The following is a 14,100-nucleotide window of genomic DNA, read 5'->3' as shown; positions in this document are numbered from 1 at the left end:
TTTTGCAGATGTCCACAAACTTCTTCCATCCTGGAGGCCACATCCGGTACCTGCTCCCTCATTCTCGCCATCCGCAGCAGACACATTTTCAGGCAACGTTAAGAACACGCAACGCCGACAGCGTCATCCTGCGTTTGTCTTCTAAGGACCGGAGCGAATCCATCCACCTGCAGGTACCAAACACAGCATGAAGTCCATACCTTGACACGCGCCATGCTGCACGTTGGGTAGAGTCGCGTCCACATCTGAAGCGTCCGATTCAGAGCAGCCGGTAGATGGGACAGCTTTAGGGTCATTGTATTTCAGCCTGTAGATCGTAGCGATGGTTCAGCATGACCCGGTGATCTAACGGCACCGTTTGTTTTGTCGAAGTGATGCATGGGCTTCTAACAGTCTGCTACAATCTCGGTGATGGTCCCAACACAGTCACACTTCCCGACCATAAAATAGACACTGGGGAGTGGAATGACGTTGGCTTGGAAAGGATGCAGAACGAGTTCACGCTTCGCTTTAATGGAGGAGGGGAGCACAGAGAGAAAACGGCAGCTCACGGGACCTACAAAGAAATTAAAGTCTATCCGAGAGGCGCGATTCTGGGAAGCATCAACCAGTCGGGTTATCAAGGTAGACTGCAAACCCAGTGGAGCAGCCGCTAGGCATTAATCCCGGTTTATTGTCTGTGACTTCAGTAAAGTCACCCCTGATCTCCAGCCCAAGCCATCCATGTGCTCCATACCTTCTGTCCTGCATGATGACTCCGTGGACTTCACAACTCTTTCGATCCTCTGTAAGTAGCTTTCCTCCGATCCCCCTCTGTCTCATTTATCAAAGCCGTGTGGCAGCGATCCAGAGTCAGGCTGACTCCCTGCACTGAAGTAAATGAAGTCAGTAATTCATCTTCCCTGACTGCCCGATGTTGACATTTTCCTTTTAAGTAAATGTGACTGCATGCGATTAGAATTGTTGTGTATTTGGCGTGACTTGTCTTGGTTATATGTTCCATGTAGAGTTAGCTGAGGGTCAGTTAGTTGAGTATAATGCAGCTCTGTGTCTGCTCTTAAAGATTTGCCTTCATTCTACTTCTGTGAGTAAAGGAGAATATTTAAGCTTTCCTGTGGCTGCATTAATTACATGTCTGGCTCACGATGTGATAATTAACTTACTTTATCTTTTACGCGCAGGTCTATCCGATGCCGTTCTGTCTGTAACGTTCACCTGCTCTGGAAAGCCGAGCCTCAGCGTGGTCAGGTCTTGTCTGAAGAGGAGAAGGAGCCGGCCGCTCGTAATCTCTTTGGGAATGGAAACAAAACCACATTAACAGCAGTGCGGCTGGACCCGGCGCAGACTAAGAATGTAATTAAATTGTGATTATTGTCAATGTAGATTTACTATTGCACTCCGTGACTTCATAATTGTATTTGTAACTCTATGCCTTGTAATTTGTAACTCATTGCACTGTACTTGTGATTCTTTGCATTGATTTTTAACTCATTGTATTTGTTACTCCTTGCCTTGTGATTTGTAATTCATTGCACTGTACTTGTTACTTTTTGCCTTGTTACTTTACTTGTTACACTCTGCATTGTACTTGTGATTTGACTCTCTGTATTGTACTGTGTAGATATTCAATAAAAGTGGTTAGGTGGGACGCCTACAAAGGACAAGGTTTTTGGCTCCATACCTTAGGGTTCTTGTACAGTGTGGTTGTGTAAATATGAACACAGCCGCTCTAACGTATACACAGCTCACAAAAGTATTTTGTCTTATATTTTTAGAGCAAATATTTTTACAAGTCAGGTGTCTTATCGACTGTTTTATACCTTCCGCGATTCCTGATTTACACAGCCACTCAAACGCATACACACACACCAACACCACAATGTTTATTTGACCTATCCCTGAACTGTAAGGAGGGAGGAAAAAGGAGAGAGGTGCAGCTTAGTGAATGAGCGGACAAAGGGACTCTGGGGATGATTATGGGGGAGAGGACCCCCCCAAAGTTACAGCATGGTCAGAACGAGGGAAGACTGCATTAACTCTCAGTCTTCACTTAGCCAGTACTGCAAATATTTTATTTTGAGTTGTGGGAGCAGAGGGAGTGATTGCATGCTAGGGGGTGTGGAAGGCCCAGGTTTTGTTACAAACATTGCACTGTTACCAGTGTTTAATATATTACTGTACTTGTTTGCACTTGCACATAAACAATCTCTAATTAAACTATCGGTAGTTGTTTGTTACAAGATGTTTTCCTTACTTTTGTGTGGGGCGGCAGAGCCAGAGTAATCGTCTGCACGGCGAGCCTGAACATTCTAAGCTTAACCTTCAAAAAGGGGGCGGAACCAAACTTTGATTGGGGTCAGCTGTCATTCAATTAACACGTGCAGGTTTGCCTTAAAGAAAAGTCCCACAACAGGCTGGAAGATAAAGAAGCCCTCATTGAGTTGCCAAGACTCAAATTCAATAGTTTGATATTTTCCTTGTCTCCACTACCATAATGGTGACAATGTAACTATATAGTTGGGGTTAACTGCACCGTTTAGATTTTAGGGGTCATTTTATATTATGTCCACAAGGCGGCGCTATATGTGCACTTTATAGCCTGATGAAGCCCGTGCACATTTTAAGGACCAACTATGACATTTTTCCATTATTTTTTAAAAGAACTAATGGCTCATCGAATTTCCAATGAGCAGAATTATTTGTAGATATTTAGTTTAAAAGAAAGGGAGCTGAAGGTGGCACAATTAAATACGCTTAATATGCTGAACGTATCTCCCTCCGCCACTATTTAAAGGGCTGCCGGAAATAACCTTTTGATTTGGGAAGGCATAACTTTTTTGGCCTTTCTGGAAGTTATATCAGCCACACACACACACCATTCCTATAATGTTTTTAAGGCTCTAATAAGAGGTTGGTTTATGGTCATAAATCTCTACTGTGTAATACATGTGGATACCCAAAAGGGATGACGGGGAAACCTTTAGCACCCAGGATCCTTATTCCTAACTCCGCAATGTAAAACAATAAAGATTTCAAGTGTCCTTTAGTCTCTTAGTATCAACAAAATACTGTACGCGCGTATAGAGCGATAAAGTGATTATTATTCATTACTGATATATATAGCACCATCATATTCTGTAGCGCTGTACAATTGGCAGGTGTATCACCTAACAAGGTACTCTCTGTTTAATAAAGAGAGGGCTGGAAGGAGAACTGCATTTCACTGTTTATTAGGAAGGGTCCTATCCCGGGGGTTTCCTCCAACAAGAAAGGTTGAGCTGGCCCTGTATAATGTATAACTCAATAGGCGAGGAGACTTTGGAGAAATCTCATAGATTTAACCATACATTATACAGACAGGATCTTCCTGCAGCAAAAGCTCACCAGGGATGAGCATTTATAGTGTATTCAAATCTATTACAGAGCCACCCAGCTTTGAATATGAATATATATTGCCCTCAGCACAGAAATCCTAAAGGCAGCTCTGTGCCGCCATATACCTGCAGCCTACGGCATCAAACAACAAATAAGTAGCTTAGCAGAACATATTTTGTGTACATGCGTGTGTTCATGCGTGTGAACATGCACCAGGCTATACAGTTAACATATAGCGCCACCTTGTGGACACAATATAAAACGACCCTTTAAGGCAAACCTGCAGGTGTTAATTGAATACATTTGAATTGGGGGGTGGAGTTGAGCGTAGATTATATAAGTGGCTGGTTTCCTGGGCTCAGCTTACTTGGTTGCGTGTCTGTGTGCTGCTGGGCTTTCTGGCTTTTCTGTTTGTTTTGCTTTCTGGCTTTTCTGTTTGTTTTGCTTTCTGGCTTTGCTTCTCCCCCACCCCTGCTCTCTTTTGACTGCCCCTGCAGGTTGGTGGGTTGACCGGGACATGGAGGAGCTGCTCGCTGGCGTGCGGAAGGCTGCGTTGGAGCATAGCTCTGCACTGGAGCCGGTTCGGGGGTCTGGAAGGTCGGTGAAGAGGACTCGTCTGCTTCGTTGGTTGAGTCCTGGAGAGGAGGAGAGGCCCAGTGAGGATCGTAGTGCGGCCTCTGGAGCTGGACCAGGCCGGAGCACCGGTATTTCCCAGGGGGGCGGCCGGGATTCGGAGCGGAGGGGGGAGGAGGAGGTGCCGGCGGGACGGCAGGCGACGGTGGGACGTTCTGGAGCTGATGGAGACCCCGGCCGGAGGCCGGGCAGGGAGCCAGCTCGCTCCCCAGACATAGGATCCAGTGTCCGGAGCTGCAGGAGACGGAGCAGTCGTGCTAGGCCTCCGGGGCCTAGAGGCCCGGATCAGGTGTCGTCTGGAGCAGAGTCCCTGGATCTGGAGACAGGGAGGAAGAGGAGCCGGCTTTACAGCTGGGTGCATCCTGCATCGTGGTCTGCGTGTGCTGGGAGGAGTCGACCAGACAAGTACGCAGGGCAGCAGGAGGTGGGGGGGGGGGGTAATGTTGCAGGTGGGGGTCCTGTGAGGGGTCCCCCTTTTCCATGGGGTCATAAGGGGGGGGGTGGGTTCAGATAGGAGCTCGGTGGGTATGTCTGTTTCCCCTGTGGGTAGCGTGTTTGGGCCTCGGCAGCTTTGTGGTACGTCGGGTTCTTCTGCTGATTTAGTGGGGGCCGGGGGTGCTGGCCCAGCGGGTGGTTCTCCCAGGTCTGGTGGGGTGTTGGGGGCGAGCAGTGCATCTGGCCGTTCTCGGCGTGTTAGGTGTTCTCGTTCCCTGTCCCAGCGTAGTTGGTGCGTCGTTCTTCTTGTGATAGGGGGGTTTGCAGTGTTAGGGTCGGGATGTTCAGATGGTGTGGGGTCGTTCTCCTGTGGGGGGGGGCGGCGGGTATCTCGGGACAGGGCTACGGGGGTGCAGGCTTGGGGGGGTTGTTCCGTTGAGGCGGCGGGAGAGGTCATCGGGTTTGCGGTCTTTGGCAGCACATTCCAGGTGTCTTTCAGTTTCCAGGAGTCAGCGGGATGCTGAGGATCGACGGCAGCCGGCCTTACAGCCTGTGAGCGCGACTTCGGTGGCAGGCACTCCACAGGTTCCATAGACGTCAGTGCAGGATTCTACGGCCCAGCGGGTCGGTGAGTGTCTATTGCAGTTGATTAGCGCGTTGCCCAGGGCGCCAGTGGGTCGGTTCGGGGTTTGTTGCAGGGGCTTCGGGTTTTGGTGGAGGTGTGTGGGCAAGGGGCCAGTTCGGCCTCAGGGGTTAGGGGTGCGTGGGAGCCAGGGGCTCCGGTGGCAGGTGGTGCGGGTGAGGTACCCCAATTGGTAGGGCCAGACGTAGGGGGCGCAGGGGTGTCTGCTGAGGTTGAGGTCGGCGAGGGTGTGGGTGATAAGGGGTCGTTGGCAAGTGTGGTGCCGGATGCGGCGCGGCAGAAAGCATATGTCTCTTGGGTCCATTGGTGGTGCATTTAAAGTCCGACAAGAGGTGGAGGAAAATTCCGAAGACTTTCGGAAATTGGCTGCGGGCTTTTTGTATTTTGGCGAGCGTTATCGGGGAGAACGTGGGGGTAGTCGCAGCCTGTCCAAGTGCTTTAAGCGTGCCGAGGTAGGTGCATGCTCGGGTCAGTCTGGGTCTAAAAGGGAGAACGCCAGTGAACCGCGTCGCGATACTGCCGCGGCTAAGCCGTTACGGTAGGCGGGCGGATGCTGCGTTTCTGCGGGACTTCTTTGTAGATTGTTTAGGGTGCTGCAGGGTATTTGTTTTGAGGTGCTCTTGTTTCTGGCGGTTTTTGCTTTGGCCTTTTTCGGGTGTCGGAATTGGTTAGTCCCACTAAGTCTGTGTAAGGTGGTTTGGCTTTGTGGGATGTCGCGTGTGAGGGTGAGTCTGTGGTTATCTGGTTGAGGTCTTCTAAGACGGATGTGTTGGGACGAGGCGAGCCGGTACAGTTGAATGCTTTGCCCTGTGCAGTGCGTGCGGCGTTATTGGGGTGTTCGGCCGGCAAGTGGGGTGTCATTCTTGGTTCATCGGGATTTATCACCAGTATCTCTGTTTCAGTTTTTGCATGTGATGAGGCTGGGGCTTGGTAATTTGGGTTGGCGTTGGCTGAATTTGAGATGCATTCGTTCCGGATCGGGTTTGGGGTTGGATGGTGGAGTCATCCGGAGAATTGGTCGGTAGGAGTTGGCTTGTTTTCGGATGTTATCAGGCCGTTGCTTTTGTTGAGTTGATTGTGGTTTGTTTTGGTTGTTTGTTTCCTCTGTTCGTTATGGTTTTTTTTTCGGTTTTGCTTTGCAGGGCCTCGTTTCATCGTTTGGATCATCGGCCACTCTTTTGTGTACTGGACCCGACGGAGAGCCGCAGTTAGGCGCAACGGCCTCCACGCTGGGGATAATGATATGGGCAGGCCCGAACTTGGACAAAAAATAGGCCTGGACATTTCAGACTGAGCAGCCCATTTTTATGAAAAAACATATGTACATACATACATAATACTTGGTCATTCAACATGGGAAGGCTGAAGCCACAATTTAGTGCGACTAATCCTTGAAATAAATATTAACGAGTAAATAACGCAATACCTTTTCCACTAAATGATTTCAGGGCCTTGAATGTTTTGTCCCCTGAAGTCGCTACAAATTCAGGAAGGCGTTTAATCTCTGGATAAGTAAAAATGAAATGGTTCCTACTGTAAATTAAGTGCCAGGAAACCGAGCCTGTGTTGGTGTGTGTTTGGTTATCTGTCACAGACACCCAGACACACACACGCCAGGATAGGCTCTGCCACACCAACACCAGACACGCATACCAGGACAGTTAAAAAAGAAAAAATGGTTCAGCACTAAACTCCCAGGAAGCTGGGTGCTAGCAGGAAAAAAGGGACAACATAAACCCTCTTGAAGTATACGAATACAAAAAAGAATCCCAGCACTCCAATCGGCTTCCAGCCCTAAGGTTACTTTATTCAGAGAATGCAAAACAAAAAAAGCAACGTTTCGGCCAAACAAGGCCTTTTGAGCTTGACAAAAGCCCTGTTTGGCCGAAACATTGCTTTTTTTTTTTTTTTGTTTTGCTTTCTCTGAATAAATTAACCTAAGGATTGTAAGCTGATTGGACAGGCTCTGCCACACCAACACCCAAACGCACACACCAAGACAGGCTCTGCCACACTGACACCCTCATCTGGAGGGCTTCCATGGACGCTTTCACTTTGGTATTGATTTATGTGATGGTCGCTGCCCCCAAAACAGCCTTCCTGTGGCATCTTTGCCCCCTAAAACAGCCTGCCTGTTGCATCTTTGCCCCCCCTACACATCCATATTATCACACTCATTCACGCCTTCACAAATATTTATTCACTAATTCAGATAATCATTCACTCCTTCAGATATTCATTCATACATTGATACTCATTAATTCCCTCCATTAATTCATTCACTCCTTCACAGATGCTGATTAATTTACTCACTCAATCTCACATTCTCCTTCATACAGCCTCCCTCACTTGAACTGATTATGTCCATGGAAGTCTGAGCGGAGCTTACAACCTGTTCTACTCCACAGGGGAAGCAAACGTGCAGCAGGGTCATGCGACAATGGCCAGTCCGGGCCTGGATATGGGGGTGATGTTGAGCGTTTGGAGCTGGTTTGTTTGGTCGGAGATGGTTCCGAGACGCAATTGGCGTCATGCGAGGGATAGTGCGGCTATGGAGCGTAGCCGTGGTAAGGTTAATAAGTTAATGGCGAGTTTTGTGCGTCGGCGTCGCGAGGTGGTGGTTAGACATGTTGCATTGGAGGAGTTTTGCCCTAGTTTTAGTGGTGATGGGGTACATCTGTCGGACTTGATTTCTTTAACTTGGCTACTACGGAGGGGATAGAAAAGGCCTCGTCTTTCCCCTAGTCGAAGCTTCAACTACAACTTGAAATAATAGGCAAGGTGCGCAGTTCCATCCATTCTTACTGTAGGAACAAAGAAAAAGTATCTCTCACACAGCTCACAAAAGTATTTTGTCTTACATATTTAGAGCAAATACTTTTACATAGCGGCATAAATGTCAGGTGTCTTGTCGACCCTTTAAACTTTCCATGATTCCTGACCTACACAGGAACTCTCACACATACATACACACCAACACCACAATGTTTATTTGAGCTATCCCTGAAGGGAGAAATGTAAAAGAGGTACAGCTTAGTGAATGAGGTGACAAAGGGGCTCTGGGGATGATTATGGGGGAGAGGACCTCCCAACGTTACAGTATGGTCAGAACGAATGCATTAATTCTGTCTTCTCCTAGCCAGTGTGGCAAATATTTAATTGATTTTAGTGTGGGAGCAGAGGGAGTGATTGCATGCTAGGGACTGTGGAAGGCCCAAGTTTTGTTACAAACATTGCACTGTTACCTGAAGCCCATGGAGCAGCGCAGCTTAGGCAGAGTGGGCCTTGACAGAGCTAGGTGGTGTGCAAAAGGAGTGATTTAATTTAATTGGTTCAAAGTTGTTATGGGTGGGGTTATTATCAAGGTATATAAGTGGCAACCATTTTGTAAACGGTCACTTAACTGCTTTTCTAAATCCTGGTTGTTCTGTATTGAGAGATTTGGTTTGGAGAGGCTTTTGCTTTATTTTTCAGATGGTGCGGGAAATTTAGGAGATTCTGGAGGGGCTTCGAATGGCTGCGCGGTACCGGATGGCTGAGGGAGCAGTTGGCACCTGTACTGGACGTCGGGACGGTTCCTTCATTGGGTCGGCCTCAGGAACGTTTGAGCCCTGAGATGTCGATGGGAGGATGGCAGGTCCGAAGTCGCTCGGGAGACCGGCGTGACGAGCGTGCAGGAGGCCGGAGCGGAGCTGGTGTTCGTGGGAGTGGTACTTCGCGGGCGCTGCGTGGTCTGCAGTGGGCCCTGGCGGAACAGCAGAGGATGGAGGTCGACCTGGCTGGTGGCGGTCGTGGCTACGTCGGCAGGTATGAGGAACCGAGTGTGGCGGGCCCCGGGAGGTCGAGGGGTGCTGTCAAGTCTGCGAGGGGTGAGACAGGTGGCAGCGTGGTTGGCGGTGCGTCTGCCCCTGAGGTGCGCAGCGGCGGGAATTCCCCGACGTTTTCGTCGGAAGATGAGGGGGCGGCTTCTGCAGCGGTGAGGGTTAGTGGCAGCCCCCGAGCGTTTTCTTCGGGCCTTCGGTGCGGGGAAGGTGCCGTTTTTGCGACAGAGCAGCTGGCTGAAGGTGATGGGAGTTACACGGTGGGCCACGGGCGGTCCCGTGGTGCCGTCTCTGGATTTACGGCCACTTCGTTGGGCCGGGCGCAGCGTATGACGCAGGATGCTGGGTTTTTTGTTGAGGAGGCTAGTGGTAGGCAGGTGGGTCGTGGTGGCCGCACTTCTGATTATGGGAGCCAGGCTCAGGATGTTGGTCTTCGCGATGACATTGAAGCGCTGGTTTCGTCTGGTGGCTTAGGTAGAGGTTTGAGTAGGGCTTGTATTAGGTCTAGGTCTCCCAGTAGGAGCCCGGGGAGGGATGCTAGGGATGTTAGTGGCTTTCGGTCCCGGATTCCTGTTCGGCGGAATTCGTCATTTTGTGGGGAATCTGTCGGTGTCTCGGCTTTTATCTCCTCCTAGGTCTTCCAGTGCAGAAGGAGTTCATGGCCCGGGTCCTCAGCGACGTCCTGCTGCGGCTGGGAGTGATAGTAGTACGGCCTTGCCGGGGGATCTTCGTGAAGGCGGCGGCTAGGAGCTACGGCCGGAGGTTCCGATGGTGAGTCCAAAACCATGGTTGAAACTCAAAAGTTGTTAGATGGTTTGAAGGGTTTGTTGGGGTCTCTGCAGAAGGGGTCTCAGGTGGGTTCTGGTTGTGGTCAGGTGTGGTCTGCGGCTAGCTCCGGCTTGGGAGCGGCCAGTGCCGTGGTTGTACCAGCAGTGGAGGGCATGGATAGTAGTGAGGTTTTGGCAACGGGGGCTACTTCGGTTGGTGCCGAGCGGGCAGAGTTGACAGGTGGGATTCCTGATTCGGCTAGACAGAATGCCTGTTTCTTTTGCTGGCCCCCTGGGGGGGTCCATCTTAAGCAGGATGTTAAGGATAAGATTTGGAAAGGGGACTTTGTGGAGATATTTTCTTTGTTACCTTTAGAGGAGTTTATTGACTTGAAGGAGGAGGAGGAAAAGAAAAAGCGTTACAGGAAGATTCCCAAGTCGTTTGGGAATTGGTTGAGGGGTTTTTGTATTTTGGCTAGTGTTATTGGGGAGAAGTCACCTAATTTGTGCTCCCCCCTTTTCTGCTACTTGGATGGTATCTGGGAAGCATATAGGACATACGGGGGTCTAGCGTGGTGGAAATACGACGAGCAGTTTAGGCAGCGGTTGTCGGCTAATCCAGGTATGCGGTGGGACCAGATGGACCTGCCATTATGGATGAAGCTTATGATGGCGCAGAAGGCGCAGCCCTTTCAGTCGGGGGCCGGCGCGGCCGGGCACGGTTCCTCATCGGCTATCAACAGGAAAGGTTTTTCCTGGCTGTTCAACGACAGCCATTGTAAGTGGGGGTCTGCTTGCAAGTTCAAGCATGAATGTTCCGGTTGTGGGGGTGCCCATAGTTTCGCAAAGTATTTTAAGAAGGGAAAATCTGGAGGAGTCCCGGGAACCACGCCTTCCAGGGCCGCTTCCTCTGGGGCTAACCCCGGTGAGGTTAAACGCAATGCTACCCTGGCTAAGCCGTTACGGTAATCGTGAAGCGGCACAGTTGTTTGAGCGTTTTCGTTACGGGTTTTACATTCCTTTTTCTGTTCGGCAGTTTAGAAGTTGTAGTTGGAATTTGAAGTCGGTTTTGGAGTTTCCAGAGGTGGTGAGGGACAAGTTGACAAAGGAGGTTTCTTTGGGCAGGATGGCGGGCCCCTTTTCTGTTTCCTCTCTGGATAATTTACGTTTGTCACCATTGGGGGTGGTACCTAAAAAGGAAGTTGGGAAGTACAGGTTGATTCATCACCTGTCATACCAGAAGGGTTTGTCGGTGAATGATGACATTGACGAAGTGCTGTGTTCCGTTTCCTATGCATCATTTGACCAGGCTGTCGAGTTGGTTAGGAAGGCGGGCTCGAACGCCCTTATGGATAAGGCAGATATTGAATCGGCGTTTCGTTTGTTACCGATTCACCCTGATTGTCATCATTTGTTGGGTTGTTCTTTTGAGGGTCAGTATTTTGTCGACTTGTGTCTCCCTATGGGTTGCTCCATCTCTTGTTCTTATTTTGAGAAGTTCAGTTCGTTCATTGAATGGGTGGTCAGGATGGAGTCAGGGAGTCGGTTTTTGGTTCACTATCTGGATGACTTTCTTTGTGTGGGTCCTTGGGGCTCTGGGGAGTGTGGTTACTTGTTACGGATGCTGGAGTGGGTGACCGGGTCGTTTGGTGTTCCGCTGGCTGCGGACAAGACTGAGGGTCCCACTACCTGTTTACGTTTTTTGGGCCTGGAGATCGATTCGGTTGCTGGTGAATGCAGGCTGCCGCAAGATAAGCTGTGGGCGCTTCGGGATGTGGTTCGCGAGTTTCGCGGCGTTCGGAAAGTAACCCTGAGGCAGTTACAATCCTTGATTGGTCGTTTGAATTTTGCGTGTCGGGCAATACCTATGGGCAGGATTTTCATTCGGAGTCTGTCAAGGGCTACTTCGGGCGTCAAGTTGGCGCATCATTTTGTACGGCTTTCGGCGGCTATGAGAGCTGATTTGGAGGTTTGGGAGGTGTTTTTGCAACATTTCAATGGTAAAGTGTTTTTTCGCAGGGAGTTGGTGTCCACCGAGGAGTTGGAGCTTTATACTGACGCTTCTGGGAGAATTGGTTTCGGGGCGTACTTCCGGGGCTATTGGTGCGCGGAGCGTTGGCCGGATTCTTGGAGGGACAGTCCGCTCATGCGCAATTTACCGTTTTTGGAGTTCTTTCCTTTGGTGGTTGCCTTGTCTTTATGGGGCGATTCGTTTCGTGATAAGAAGGTGGTGTTTTTCTCGGATAATATGGCAGTGGTTCACGCGGTAAATCGGCTGTCGGCTTCATCTATGGCGGTGGTTCGGTTGTTAAGAAGATTTGTTCTGCTCTGTATGTCTTTTAATGTGGTGTTTCGGGCTGAGCATGTCCTGGGTTTCTTAAATGTTATAGCGGATTCCCTGTCTTGGGAAGGAATATGTCAGCCTTGGCATTTTTGTTCAAACTTAAGGGTTGGAAGGATCATACTAAGGAATTTTTGGTTCGCCAGGCTTTGAAGGGATTTCGGAGGCGGGTTAGTGTTGGTGACTCTAGGCGCCCGGTTTCTGTACAGGTGTTGCAGAAGGTGCTTGATGTTTTGCCGTTGGTGTTTTTCGGTTTATGAATCCAGGTTGTTCGGTTTGGCATTCATTCTGGCGTTTTTCGGAGCTTTCCGGATTGGGGAGCTGGTGAGCAGGAGTCGGGCAGGAGGTGGTGGTCTTCAACGGTCTGATGTGATGGTCAGCGAGGACATGGTGTCTATTCGTTTACGGCGGTCCAAGACGGATGTGCTTGGGAAAGGCTGCAATGTCATATTGTATCCATGGCTTGGGTCCGGGGTTGTTTTTGAATACTTGACTCATCGCCCTGAGGTGGTGGGACCTTTTCTTCTGCATGAGGACGGGTCGGCTTTGTCTCGGTATCGATTTTTACGGATCTTTCGTACTTGTTTGGATCGCGCGGGGCTGGATCCGCGTCAGTTTGGTACCCACTCTTTTCGTATTGGGGCTGCTACAGAAGCAGCCCGTCTGGGTTTTAGTGATGATCTGGTCAAGAAGTTGGGGTGTTGTCTGTACAATTTAGGTCGTATGTTAGGCCTGAAGGTCTGGTATGAGCTCAGCTTTGCTGGGCGGTTTCTGTTTAATGTTGATTTTGTTTTTTCAGGTTTGGTGGCATGGATCCTGGGTCATTCCTTACGTATATTGGGCTGGTCAGAGAGCCGCAGTTCGTGCGACGGGTCAACAACTGGGCTTTCCGGAGGATCGTCTGTTGCTACGTTGGATTGGCCTTCGTGGTGCGGGATGGAATGTCGTGTGTGCGGAACTTTGGCGCCTCTTACAGGAGCAGGGGGTTCCGGACATTGTTTTGTTTCATGCGGGAGGTAACGATTTAGGAAGATGGTGTCCACTTAACTGATGTGGGCATGGATTTTTTGAATTTGGGTTTTCAGGATGCGTTAACCCAAGCTTTGTTTTTTCGGTGTGGCGGGGCTCAGACGGCTTGAGGGTTCAAGGTCTGGCCTGTGGCGGGGATAGTTGGGGATTATTGCCTAGTAAGGTGGTTTGTTATGTTTTGGTTTAATAATTTGACTTGGTTCAAATTATTTGGGTAGGTTTCGAGCTGACCTGTGGCTCAGAACCTGGGGTGGTGTAGGGGTGTCTCGGTATGCCCCTACGTAGTTATAATTTGGTTAAACGGTCTGGTAGGGGTGTGTTGGTATACCCCTATTGTGGTTAATGGGTTAATGTGGAGGCACCTGGTATGTGTTGGTGCCATTGTTATATGGTTAATTTATTTGTTATGGGAGGTCATTGTCAGTGTTAATAAGAGGAAAACTGTTAATTATGTTTAACCGGGGGTGGCTTGGTTGACAATGACCTTTAAATATTGTATATATGTTAAAGCTGTGGACAATATATTTTGCACCCAAATAAAGTGTCTGTGTCATTATTTGGGTATGGGGTACGGTCTTCCTGGGCACAATCTCAACTATGCACTTGTCAAGTGTTTAATATATTACTGCACTTGTTTGCACTTGCACATAAACAATCTTATCAAAACTATCGGTAGTTTGATACAAGACTTTTTCCTTACTTTTTTGTGGGACGGCAGAGCCAGAGTAATCGTCTGTAGGGGGAGCCTGAACATTCTAAACTTCCATAATTTCCAAAAGTAATGTGCTATGGAATTATACTTTTGTTATTGGGCTAAAATAATACTTGATCATTCAACATGGGAAGCCTGAAGCCACAATTGAGTGCGACTAATCCTTTAAATAAATATTATAACACAATAAATAACTTTTCCACTAAATGATTTCAGGGCCTTTAACGTTTTGTCCCCTGAAGTCACTACAACTTCAGGAGGGCATTTTATCTCTGGATAAATATAAATTAAATAATTCCTACTGTAAATTAAGTGCCAGGAAACACATGACCACACATACACAC

General features: G+C 49.1%; 1 pseudogene; it reads left to right on the top strand.

Moving 5' to 3' along the window:
- The first annotated feature begins 374 nt into the window (after positions 1–374).
- Positions 375–14,100, top strand: part of LOC149298466 (protocadherin Fat 4-like) — a 63,565-nt pseudogene continuing 49,839 nt past the window's right edge.

This window comes from Sceloporus occidentalis, unplaced genomic scaffold, assembly GCF_023333645.1.
Source record: "Sceloporus occidentalis isolate IW3139 unplaced genomic scaffold, rSceOcc1.0.p SCAF_32, whole genome shotgun sequence".
In the NCBI taxonomy this organism is placed as follows: Eukaryota; Metazoa; Chordata; class Lepidosauria; order Squamata; family Phrynosomatidae; genus Sceloporus; species Sceloporus occidentalis.
This window is presented reverse-complemented; position numbering and strand designations above follow the sequence as displayed.